The 12,619-nt window shown below is 48.5% G+C and overlaps 1 protein-coding gene across 2 annotated transcripts in view; it reads left to right on the forward strand.

The window, feature by feature from the left end:
- The window catches only part of ZC2HC1A (zinc finger C2HC-type containing 1A), a 657,196-nt gene that overhangs the window by 235,296 nt on the left and 409,281 nt on the right, over positions 1-12,619 (forward strand). The gene's annotated exons all lie outside the window — the stretch shown is intronic.

A 12,619-nucleotide genomic window follows, 5' to 3' on the forward strand; every position in this document is an offset into this window, starting at 1 on the left:
ACCAACAGATTCAGTGTGAAGATTAAGCTGGGAGATGGCCAGCTTTTCCAGGAGTTGGCCCAGGAAAGGAGTGATGGAGATGGGCGATAGTTGGCCGGGCAGGACGGGTTGGCAGAGGGTTTCCTGAGAAGAGGGTGCACAAGGGAGCGCTTCAGGGCAGAAGGGAAGACTCCAGTGGCAAAGGAGTGGTTGCAGAAGTCAGCAAGAGCCAGGGTGTCGATGTGGTCCTGGATGGTTTTGGAGAAACAGGGGTGAACCTGTTTTGATGAGACTTTCATAGATCGGACTTGTCTAGAAACCTCATCTGGGGAGAACAGGGGAAAGGCAGAGAAGGAGGGAGGAGATGTGGCCGAAGAAGGGCCAGAGGAAGAGCAGGGAGTAGAGGGAGGAGGGTGAGAGGAAGAGAAAGAGGACAGGATGTCCTGAGTTTTAGAGATGAAATGAGAAGCCAGATCCATGCAGAGGGCCTGGGAGGGGACAGGAAAGGTAGAGACTGCAGCAGGATTGGCCAGTTCCTTGAAGATTTTAAAGAGTTCGGCCAAGTTATTAGATGCCGCAGAGACTCTGGCTTGGATCGGCACCCTCTTCTTGGTGTGGACAGAGAGCCGGTATTGCATTTGGAGCAAGCAGCAGGCCTGTTTGTCAGAGGATGTACCGGAAGCACGCCATTTCCTCTCAGCCACCCTGCACTTGCGTTTGAGGGTGATCGTACAAGGAGTTGCGCTTGGCTTTGGCCTTCAGGCGGAGCCTCATGACAGGGGCAAGAGCATCAAGAGTATCAGATTAGCAGAGTGGAGCATAGAGAGGGCTGTGTCAGAGTGTGAGTCAGCCAAAGGGGGAGGAGGGGCTGGGAAAGTGTCAGCGACTGTCTCAACTGACGCAGGCTTCATAGGTCAGATAACCGAGAAGGTAGGTGGCAGTGCTGGAGGTGGCTTCGCCTGAGGGGTAGAGAGGGTGAGCTGGGAGGAAAGGAGAATGTGATCACTCCAGGAGAGAGGAGTGGTGAGAGGGATAGAAAGGGGAAGGTCTGAAGAGATCAGAACATCCAGAGTGTGCCCTGCAGAGTGAGTCAGGCCAGAGGGGAGAATAGAGAGTGAGAGAGAGTCGCATAGGTTGCGAAAGAGTCCAGAGGAAAGACGGGAAGCATCCAGGGGGATGTTAAAGTCTCCAAGAAGGAGGAGTTGAGTGGTGGAGAACAAGAAGGAAAAGGAGAGGTCTGCCCACTCAGAGGAAGGAGGAGATCTGACCAGGTGGCCGATAGATGGTGCCAAAGTGAGGAAATGGCCAGGAGAGAGAGAGAGCCTGCAGATGATGCATTCGAAAGAGGAGTAGGCTTGCGTAGGGATGACCGAGGCAGGGATCCACTCTGGGAAGATCAGGGCTACACCCCCTCCGGAATGGTTGGATCTGGGCATGGAGAGGATCTTCTAGCCTTCAGGGAGGAGAGTGTCAAAGCTCGTGACAGAGCTGGCCGTGAACCTTGTTTCGGTGAGGCCGAGAACATTGAGGTCAAGTTCTTCCAGGAGGCAGCAGATGTCAGAGGAGTGTTTGAAAGCAGAGCAGGGAGTTAAGAGTGGCAATATGGAGAAGGTTGCCATCCTTGAAATTCTTCTGGGGAGGGGTTCAAATTAGAGGTACGCCCAGCAGAGGTGTAGAAGAAGCCGGAGGGGGCAGAAGAGGAAGGAGGAGAGGGCAGGGTAGCCAAGGAGGAGACAGTAGGGAGAGGCAAGGAAGCTGTGGGGGGGAGAGAGGGGACAGCAGGAGAGGAAAGGAAATTGATAAGGCACAGGAAGCGTCTGTCAAAGAGGAGAAGGTTGGCCTGAGGGCCTTGGACCAAGACGGTACCATGAGGACCTTGGAGGAGTGGACGGGGGCTGGAAGGCCTCCCACTGGGTGCCACCCTTGATGGGAGAAGAAGAGAAGGGAGAAAGCACAGAGACAATATGAAGAGCCCATAGGTTTGGCGAGGGAACGACAAAAAGGATGTTGGTGACTTTGTCTGGAGCAGGCGCTGGTATAGGTGTCAGCGATAGGGAGGCCTGGGTTGGAGACCAGGATGTCGTTTTTGGAGAGTAAGATAGTTGATAGAGAAGCAGTTAGAAAAGATAGGAGAAACATAGAGCATCATAGGGTAGGTAGGGAGAGCAGAGAAGAAGGGGCAGGGAAAACACTATGGAAGGACACAGGGAGGGTGGCAAGAAGACAATACAGAGAGAGACGAGACAATTGGAAAAGAACACAGGAGCTCAAATAATGGTCGAAAAAATTTGCTAGATATATGCTTTGCTAAGGATGGAAAAAAACACAGAACACTACTACTTTCACAATGCAATGTTAAATACGGGAGAAAAACACATCAAGTCTGAGAGTCTACTAGTGGTAGGGTTTTTTAGGGTATGAGGCTCTATTCCTGACACGGGCCGCTCATACCTTGCTAAGTAGCTGCTGGTTAACGGCTGGCTGCTGGCCTCCTCTGCTGACACCTGCAGACACAACTTGGAGCCGCCTGGTCTGTTTGTCAAACAATTCCCCCATGTGGCATGCTATTTCTTCAATTACTGACTTGTCTCTTAGCACTGTAAGGGTGCAGAAGGAAGGAGGAGATTAACACACAGGTCACATGGTGATTGCTATAGACTTTGATTGGTCAGGAAAATAAAGAGAAAACCTTACTCATGTCTCTAAGAGGGGTTTCCCTGCCTCAACTAAAATACTAACTCTTCTGTAAGAATGTCTGTGTAAATCAATAGCCCACCGTCCTGTCATAAAACCCTACTTCTGTCCCGTAGACTTAATACTAAACGAGCGATAAAGTAGACTCCCTTCTTCTGTACTGGGGATAAAAGTTTGTTTCCAGCTTCTTCTTGGGGAATGGCTCCCTTCCCTGGGTCAACATTGTCCACCAACACAAAAGATAAAGGTTCAAGCACTTCTCCTTGGCAGACACACTGCTTCTAACAGTCTGTATCAGTTTATTTTTTTACAACTTTGGTTACCAGGAGAATGACTCCTTTTTCCTGGCTCTTGGCTTTCACAGTTCAACCCAACCAGGGGGAATGGCTTAATTCCTACTGGCGTTGGTTACCAAGAGAATGACTCCCTTTCACCTGGTACTCTTGATCATTCCTTCAATATATTTGGCAACAGTCAATATCAATCATATTCATGGTCCCAAACTCAGGTCTCGCCACAGCCTTGATTTTGGCCAACTTGTTTCACTATCCTGCGAAGTACAGCCACTCGGAAAATTTGCTTTTCTTCTCTACATCTTTGATGTCACAGACTTGGTTCACTCTCCTGCCAAGTACTGCCACGATGAAGGTGACTTGTGTCTTTTTCTTGATACTTGTCCTTTTGGCCAATGGAATGCCTCCCTACTCCTGGCATAGTATGTCGTATGGCCTGGAGGAAATGACTCCCTTACCCAGGCTTCTTGGCACTGTCTTCATATTAGGGCCAGCAGAGGGAAGGACTCCCTTACCCTGGTCTACGTATCATGTAGCTTCAAGCACACAGTTCTAAAATGTTGAAAGGGTCTGCGACCATGCTTCTTCTATTCTTTGATTCGACTCACTTGGTAACACTCTCTACCAATTACTGCAACGAGGAAGAGGACTCGCGCTACTTTCGGACTTTGGGTTCCATGCCCTGGTTTCTCTTTGTCTTCGGTTCAGCCTTCTTGGCTTACTCTCGCGACAAAGTATTGCCACAAGGAAGATGCTTTGCTTCTTAATTTGGATCCCAGACCCCAGTCTCTCTCACTCTTCGGTTTGGCCCACTTGGCTTCTCTCTCGCTAAGTACTGTGATGAGAAAGATGCCTCTTGATTGGAGTACCAGACCCTTCTTCGCAAGCCCTCCCCGAACCCCCAGCGTCAAGCCGTTTATCTTCTTGGGTTCCTGGATGCACTGCCGGGCCTCCTGGGGTGCTTGCTGTTTGTCGGGTGGCGCGGGTGCTTCTCTGCTTGCCCGGTCTGGCCCTGTTATCTTGTTACTGATACTGGCTGCCAACCTCCAGTTCTCCAGACCATCCCATGTCCTCTGTTTCTTCGCTCTCTCTCAAGGCTGGATGACTTCCTACTTCTCCGTGTCCTGTCCAAATCTCCCAGGCTGGGCGTCCCTTTGCGCTGGTCTGCTGGTGCGGCTGTATCCCTCCCAAATGCAGCTCCTCAGACTTCGGAACCACTTCTGCAAATCCCTTGTCAGTTTTGATCTCTCACAAACACTAATCCGCGAAATCTAGAATGGTCATTACAATTCCATCAGTGTTCTTCATGGTGCCGCTCCTCCTCCTCGTCCCAGTACTTATCTGGTACACTCCGTTTGGGTAGTCCCTACTCTTCTTCGTCTCAGCATTTCCTAGAGTCACAGACTTACAAAGGTACATGGGGGTACTAGGTAAAGTGTCCGGGTCTATGGGGTATGAAGGTGGGTAGGGTGAGGGGTGTCATACCATGTTCTCTCAAGATGTCCTCCCTGGTCCCCTTGAAGAGAAGTCTCCTCCCATGAGATCCTCCCACTGAGTACCACCCCCAGGGGGACTATCGGGTAGCAGTCTCACTACCCTGGCCTCATGGGAAGGGGCTCCACCTCGGGGGGCGGGGGGGTTAACAACATCTCGGAATTCGTAACAGCACATAATGAGGGAGGATACAAGGGGGTTTCCTTCCCATGTGCGTATTGTAATGGTGCAATAGTGGGAGAAAGGTGTATGATTCTATGTTAATATCATCTCTTGGTATTACAGTGGTACTGGATAGCATGTAATGGATTCTGATATAAACATTGTGGGAATGTGAATAAAAAATGTAAAAGGCCTACAATGTTGATTTAAGTGTTTCCAGTTACCAGTTGGGCCTATCTCAATTAACCTGTCAATTCTTGAGACATCTCTTTATTAGACCCCAATCCAGTAAGTGACCTTTTGGTGCCATAAGGGAATTTAAATCTCCTCCCACCAATTCTTAGAACATGTAGCAGGTAATCCATAAAAAATGTGTTGTGGTTGACATTGTTGTGATAGGTCTGCCCCTGATAGTTGCATTCAATTTAATGTACCTTCCCTTCTAGTTCGGTGTAGTTGAATCAATCTTAATAGGTATAGTGCTTCTCTTGAATACGAGCTATATCTGTATCATTCTCTGTGGAACAGTTAAACGATATTTGCCCCTCTGTACATTAAATGTCAATACTGTAACCATTTTTCTGATGCTTGTTAATCTGCTTAGAATCACATGCTGTGCATATAGTCCGTCCGACATCCAGTGGTCACCACAGAGTATTGCATCTTGTCTACAGAGAATCAAAAGGGGACGTCGACATGGGCGGAGCTCGTCCAGAGAAGTTGCTATTTTTTTCTTCAACCTTTGGTGGTATATATATTAGAGTTATAAATATTACCTTACCATCCCTTCCATCGACCGCTGTTTCCAGGTCTCTGCCGAAGACTGTTCCACGGACTTCGACGTCAGTGTTCTGGTCGGCGCTGCCGACCACGTGGCCAGGCCTTCTGGCTGGCCTACACAGTAGGGAGAGTGGGGTCACGGTAGGCATTTCCCTTTCTGAGAATGCCTTTCCCTTTCCTCTGTCTTTGTTCCCTGTGTCTCTTCGTCACTTTCTATTTCTTCAGCTATGGAGAGGACTCCATTTAGGATTTGTCCTTCTTGTAAGGCCAAATTCCCTTGGAAGGATAAACATTGTAAATGTAATCGGTGTTTGCCCCTTAATCACAACGAGATGGTTTGTGCGGCTTGCAAGCTCCTGTGCCCGAAAACTTTGAAGGAGCGCCGTGTTAAGTGGTAGGCGGCCTGCAGGATTTGTCGCTGGCTGAGTCTAGCTCTCCCGCTGCCACAACTGCTGAGGGCCTGAGTGAGGAACAACCCTCCGATTCGGAGGCGATTGACCTCTCGACGGAGCACTCTCGCTCCGTGGCGTCTGTCCCCGGCCCCGCTAGGCAAGACTAATGTCCTGCTATGGGGAATGTACACACCAGCGACGAAGACGCACACGTGTTACACACTAAGCGCACAACCCCAGGGACGTCTTTGTCGAAACAGTCGAAACGATTCATAGCGCCACCGGGCACACTGATAACTTCTAGCCTGCCTGCCGACCTGCAAGATCGGCAGCCCTCCACGCAACCGCAGAAGCGCCTTGCGACTGTGCCCTCTAAACCGAAGGGCCCTGCCCCCAATATTCAGGAATCCGTCGGAGACATCGTAAGAAAGCGTCTTCGGCCGGAAAGGCCCTGGCTCTGCTGAAAGTAGTCGCGCATCCTGAGGCCCGAACTTTAGAACTTCCAGATGCTGAAGTGATTACCAAAAGCATTGCCAGGTGATTTTGGCGGATTCTCACAAACAGTCCAAGGATTCATCAAAACCCAAGGACAAGCACAAGGATTCGTCGAAATCCAAAGATAGGCCGAAGGAGTTACCGGAACCTACGGAAAGGCCTACAGACGGACAAAAGGACACGCGTCAACCGTCGGAACCACAAAAAGACTTTTTGGAAGCTCCTGAAGAGATTTCTTCGAAGTTGAAGAAGAAATCTCTACGTTTGCAGACAGAAGAGTCACTAGAAGAGCCCTTTCCACCCCTGTACCGCTCTGGTTCATCTGTTTGGACCATAGAAAAATGTGAATGATGCATGGACAGGCTAGAAAGGTTTGTGGAACTATCTGAGAAGTACACACCCAAGAGATCTAGGGAGGAAAATCCCCCTCCTCAAGATGAAGAGTAAGAGAAATAGATGTATGACCTTACTGAGGAGGAGGCTCAAGGTGAAGATCCTTTTGCCGACTCCGAGGAGGTTCATTTGGACCCCACTGAGGGTTGGGGAGTAGAACCACACCCCATTGATCCTCGCCCTTGGCAGTCACCTACTCCAACACCGGAACCTGATGCTTTATGCTTGGACTCCCCTCCAGCCACCCCTACTTGACAGGCCTCCCCAGTTGATGATCAAATGGCTTTCAATGCCATATTGAGGGAAGCAGCGGAACACTTCAACATTGCTATCAAGAAAGCTGTTCCAGAGGCTGATTTTGTGGAGGACATTTTAAAAGAAAAACCACCTGCCTGCCAGCCAAGCTATTCCTCTCCTAAATTCAATCAGGAAGCAATAGGTCCCTTCTTTATTAACACCCGCACTTACTAGAGCAGTGAATCCGAGAGTAGAAAAACCTTTTCAACCCTCCCCCTCTAACCTTCTCTATATCAGGGGTCATTCTACTCCAGATTCACTGGTTGTGACAACCACCAGGAAAAGAGCAGGGGTACCCCTATATACTGGGGAGACACCCCTCCCTCTCTACATCAGGGGTCATTCTACTCCAGATTCACTGGTTGTGACAACCACCAGGAAAAGAGCAGGGGTATCCCTATATACTGGGGAGCACCCCTGACAAAGAGTGTAAGAGACTTTACGCTCTGTGGAAAAGGATCACTGCGGCTTACTCCACTCGCATTGCAAACGATAAAACCTTTTTGGCCAGATATGCTGATGCACAATGGGCCAAGCTAGTGGAGGGCCTTCAAGAAGTCCCTGAACCGCTGCAAGCATGTCTGCTCTCAACAGTGGCAGGGGGCAGGCAAGTTAACCAAAGTATGCTAAAAAATACATTGGATGCAGCAGAGACGGCCGGAAGGTCTTTGGCTCAGGGTAGCCTCCTGAAAAGGCACGCATGGCTAAGGAACTCTTTCTTCAAGCCAGAGACCCAGGCTGCACTTATAAATAAACCAGTGGAGGAGACTAATTTATTTAGAAGGACAGTGGATGAAGCCCTCGAAACTGCAAAAAAGGAGCATGACCCCCTTAAGACTCTGGATCAGATCACCTAGAGACCTTCACAAAGAAGGGGATGTGGGAATAGATGTTCTTTTCGTGGCCAACGTTTCCCTCAAAATCAATACGGCTCGGGAAATAACTGGTCCCCTCTCCAAGGAACAAGCAGCTACACCACCCCATATGCTGCAAGGGGGCAAAGACGTGGTAAAGGTAGGGGCCAGTATTCTACCCCTCGAGTCTCACCGGCATCAGGCCTGACATGACCTGCAGGTCCGGGTCCCCTCCCATGCATCCCCGGTCGGGAGACGGCTAACATCATTTCTTCAAGCATGGGAGGGAATAACTACAGACCAGTGGGTGCTAAAGACCGTTGCCCACGGGTACTGCATAGAATTCTGCCGGACCCCCCCAGTTCAGACCGCCTCCAGCAAGACGACTGGTGCCAGAACATCTGTGCTTCCTGCTACAAGAAGTAGAGACCCTGCAGGAAAAGGGTGCCATAGAGGTTGTACCTCTTCTACAGGTAAACAAGGGTATTTATTCAGTGTACTTCCTTGTACCCAAAAAGGATCTCACCATGCGCCCTGTACTAGAGTTGCACCCAGCGAACAAATTTGTGAAGCCTCAATAGTTTTGTATGGTCACTATGCAGGAGATAATTCCCCTGCTCACACAGGGGGATTACATGTCAACATTGGACATGAAAGATGCATACTTTCATATTTCAATGTTGCTGGTGCACAGAAAATACCTCAGATTCAGGATACAAGACAAGCACTATCAGTTCAAAGTACTACCCTTCGGCATAGCCTCTGCACCAAGGGTATTTACAAAGGTACTGGCAGTGGCAGCAGCATATCCGTGCAGGCAATCCATTCCAGTTTATCTTTACTTCGACGACTGACTCATAACAGGGGACTCCTACGAAACATGTCTATCAAATACCCAAAGCACTATAGATCTTCTTTCCAGTCTGGGATTCTCCAACAACGAGAAGAAATCCAGCCTCGACTCCAGTCAGGCCAAGCTGTTCCTAGGGACTCTAATTCGAACAAAGGACGGCTTTGTCTTCCTCTCCAATGAGAGGGTCCAAAGCATGCTGTTTCAAATCCCTCAGTATGTAGCCAATCGGGAGGTGACGGTACGCAAGGCTATGCGACTGTTGGGAATGATGGCGTCATGCATTTATTTGGTTCCTCACGCGCGCTTGCGCATGCGTCCAATGCAGGAGTGGCTAAAAAGCCAGTGGTGTCAGGCCAGCGGACAATGGGACGATCTGGTGGTCGTCCCGCCAGCCCTCGTTCTCTCACTGAGGTGGTGGTCCAGGGAGAACCTCTTGAAAGGGAAATCCTTCACCAACCCCACTGCGGAGGCCACTCTGACTACAGACTCATCTCACACAGGATGGGGAGCTCACCTGCTTCAACAGACAGCGCACAGAGTTTGGTCATCAGACATAGCATCCAACCACATAAACCTGTTGGAACTGTTGGCAGTTTTAAAGCACTGAAGGTTTTTCAGACACAACTGCAGGGAAAGACGGTCCTGATCCTCACAGACAGCACAACGGCCATGTACTATCTGAACAAGCAAGGGGACACTCACTCTCCAGGGCTGTCCAAACTGTCCCAGAACATTTGGAGGTGGGCTCTCAAACACAACATGTTCCTTTTGTCAAAAAATGTTCCATGGGAACTCAAATGTTCTGGCAGACGTACTCCGCAGAGATTTCCCACTACCCATGGAGTACGAATGGCGATTACACAAAGACATCGTCTCTGACGTTTTCGCAGAATGGGGCTTCCCAGAGATCGAATTGTTCGCAACTCTGGAGAGCGCTCAATGTCAAGATTATGCCTCCAGGTACCCCCAGAACCGTTCCAAGGGGAACAGACTCTGGATAACATGGTCAGGGAAATTTGTTTACGCTCCCCCCTGCCCCCTGACTCCCCTACTCAACAAGATGCACCAGTAACCAGTCACAATGATATTGGTGGCCCCCATGTGAGCCCGCCAACCCTGGTTTGCTCATCTGATGGAGATGTCCCTATCTCCTCCAATGAAACTGCCTTGCCCGCACAACATGTTGTCGCAAGACAAAGGGGAGACACTTCACCCAGGCCCGCAAACATTGAACTTGGCGGCCTGGCTCCTGAAATGATAGAGTTTGGGCACCTGCAACTCCCTCAGAGATGTATGGACATAATTAGGCAAGGAAACCTAACACATGATATTGCTATTCCAGTAAGTGGAAGCGTTTTGTCATCTGGTGCAACTCTTAAGAGCATCAACCCTATTGACTGCCCTCCTACACATTATCGTTTTGTACCCGACTCATTTACTTGACTCAGGCCTGGTCTTTAATTCTCTTAAAGTTCACTTAGCTGCTCTTTCAGCCTACACTACATCACAACAAAGGGTGTCGTGGTGGAAGGTACCAGTTATTAAGGCTTTCATGGAGAGAGTAAAGAGAATTCACCCTCCCATCTCTAACCCAGCTCCCGGATGGGACATAAACGTGGTGTTGACTAGACTTACGGGGTCCCCTTTCGAGCCCATGCATAAAACAATTCTCAAAAATCTCACCTACATGCTCTCAGTTCTAGACCCCTTTGTAACAGTTCACAGAGATAAGGTGGTTCTGGGCACTCACCCCAGGTTTGTGCCTAAATTCATTTCAAAGTTCCATGTGAACCAATCCATAGAACTACCAACGTTCTTTCAGAACCCCTCAAATATGGGAGAAAAAAGCCCGCACCCACTGGATGTACACAGAGCAGTCATGTTTTACATGGAAAGAACTCGACCACTAAGAAAGACAAATCAGTTTTTCGTTTCAGTGTCAGCGGGTATAGAAGGAGACCCTGTCTCCAAATCTACGATCTCTAGGTTGATTGTCAAATGCATCACACTCTTGCTTGGCGAGAACTGCCCTTCAAGCCTAGAGCACCCTCTACTCGAGGCACTGGGGCTTCCATAGCATTCTTTGCAAATGTTCCCCTATAGTCCATTTGCAAAGCGGCAATGGAGTTCTGTACACACCTTTACAAAACACTATTGCCTAGACACTCATTCTAGGTCTGATTCTCAGGTGGGACAAGCAGTACTAAGACATATTTTCACTACTGTTCCTTCTCACAACCCACCTCCAACTCAGGGTACTGCTCGCTAGTCTATGCACAGCATGTGATTCTAAGCAGATTAACACGCATCAGAAGACATGCATTACTTACCGTAAAAGCATTTCTGATGATTGTATCTGCTTAGATTCACATGCGCCCACCCTTCCTCCCCGCTCGGATGGAAGGAACATATACATGTTACTTCTCTCTCTCTCTTTTCTGTACTCACTCACGATAGTCATAGGCTCCCTCACAGCAGAAATAATACAATTAGACGGACCTCGATGGGTGAGGGATTTTGGGTACACTACACGTCATGTTAGGGATAGTGTTACAGGCACGCCCATGTCGACGTCCCCTTTTGATTCTCGAAAGACAAGATGCAATACTCTGCGGTGACCACTGGATGTCGGAACGACTATATGCACAGCATGTGAATCTAAGCAGATACAATCATCAGAAATGCTTTTACGGTAAGTAATGCATGTCTTATGTTTTTATTTATATTTGATTGAGTTTCAAACAGAAGGAGCTATATCAAAACCTTCAAACGTATAGAGATGCATATCTTGTGCAAAGATTACACACAAAACCAAAACATAGCATAACCTGAAGGGCCATGTATAAATTGTGCAGCATTTTATCATCATCGTTTCAACTTGCAGAAATCGCAAATCTTGGAAGACAGAATATTTTCGATGCAATACATTTTTGAAAGGGGAGACACTTGAGCAATTACAGCAATCCAATACCTACTCAATGCATTTGATTTCTTAACATCCACTACAGTTGCGCGATTATTTAAGGGATGGTGGGGGGTGAATTATGGGTTTCATTACAACTATATGCTAGGGGGCAACTTCTTTATAGGGTAGACTTTATTATTAACATTGCAAGACCGCTCAGAATAAAATGTGCGTCACATGAAGTGATGAAGGATAGGGGGTAATGGGAGACGGTTAGAGAGGGAAAAGGCAATTGAGTGGAGTCAGGGGGGTCTGAAAAATGAAGGGGGGGGACACCTGTTAAGTGCCTTGAGGACGTCGAAGACTTATTAATTCTGAGCAATCTTTCCTGTTATTGTGGGTATAGGCTAACCGCTCCTCTACCGCAGGAATTTCTGTTATTGGAAATGTATTACTGTGAAATTATTGTGGGAATAAGGAGTTCGAAAAAAAACATCTGCAGTGCCTACATCTACTAGACAGGGGGCAAAGGGTATGTGGTAACAAAGTAATGGTTTGAATTTTGTTTCCGGTGGCTATGGCTACAGGGACCAAAAGAAAGATGCTAGTACAATACGCACAGAGGCCACGGCCGAAAGGCCACAGCTAGTGAAACCTCAAACTATGCAACATGTTCAGCTGTGGTCACTGGCCATGGCTAGTGGGCCCAAAAGAAAACTATTGGTAAAACATGTGTGGCCATGGCTAGTAGGCCCCGAGGAAACTTAGATATAGCAAAACCCTTGCAATTCAGTGAAAAACCCTTTGTTAAGAGAGAGTTAATGTGATCAGATTTAATGCAACAATCAGCACTTTCATTTCAATCAAGTACATCTCGGAGAACAGAAATGCATTGCACAAACCATACAGTGATGGGGAGGGGTACTGGCCAGGAGAGGGTCAAGTAGGAAAAAAACAATTGAGGCGAGTATAGGGACCATGGAAGGAGGAGGGGGGCACTTAGTGAGGGCCTGTGAGGACATGGAAAT

Source organism: Ambystoma mexicanum, chromosome 5q, assembly GCF_040938575.1.
Source record: "Ambystoma mexicanum isolate Mex_15411 chromosome 5q, UKY_AmexF1_1, whole genome shotgun sequence".
In the NCBI taxonomy this organism is placed as follows: Eukaryota; Metazoa; Chordata; class Amphibia; order Caudata; family Ambystomatidae; genus Ambystoma; species Ambystoma mexicanum.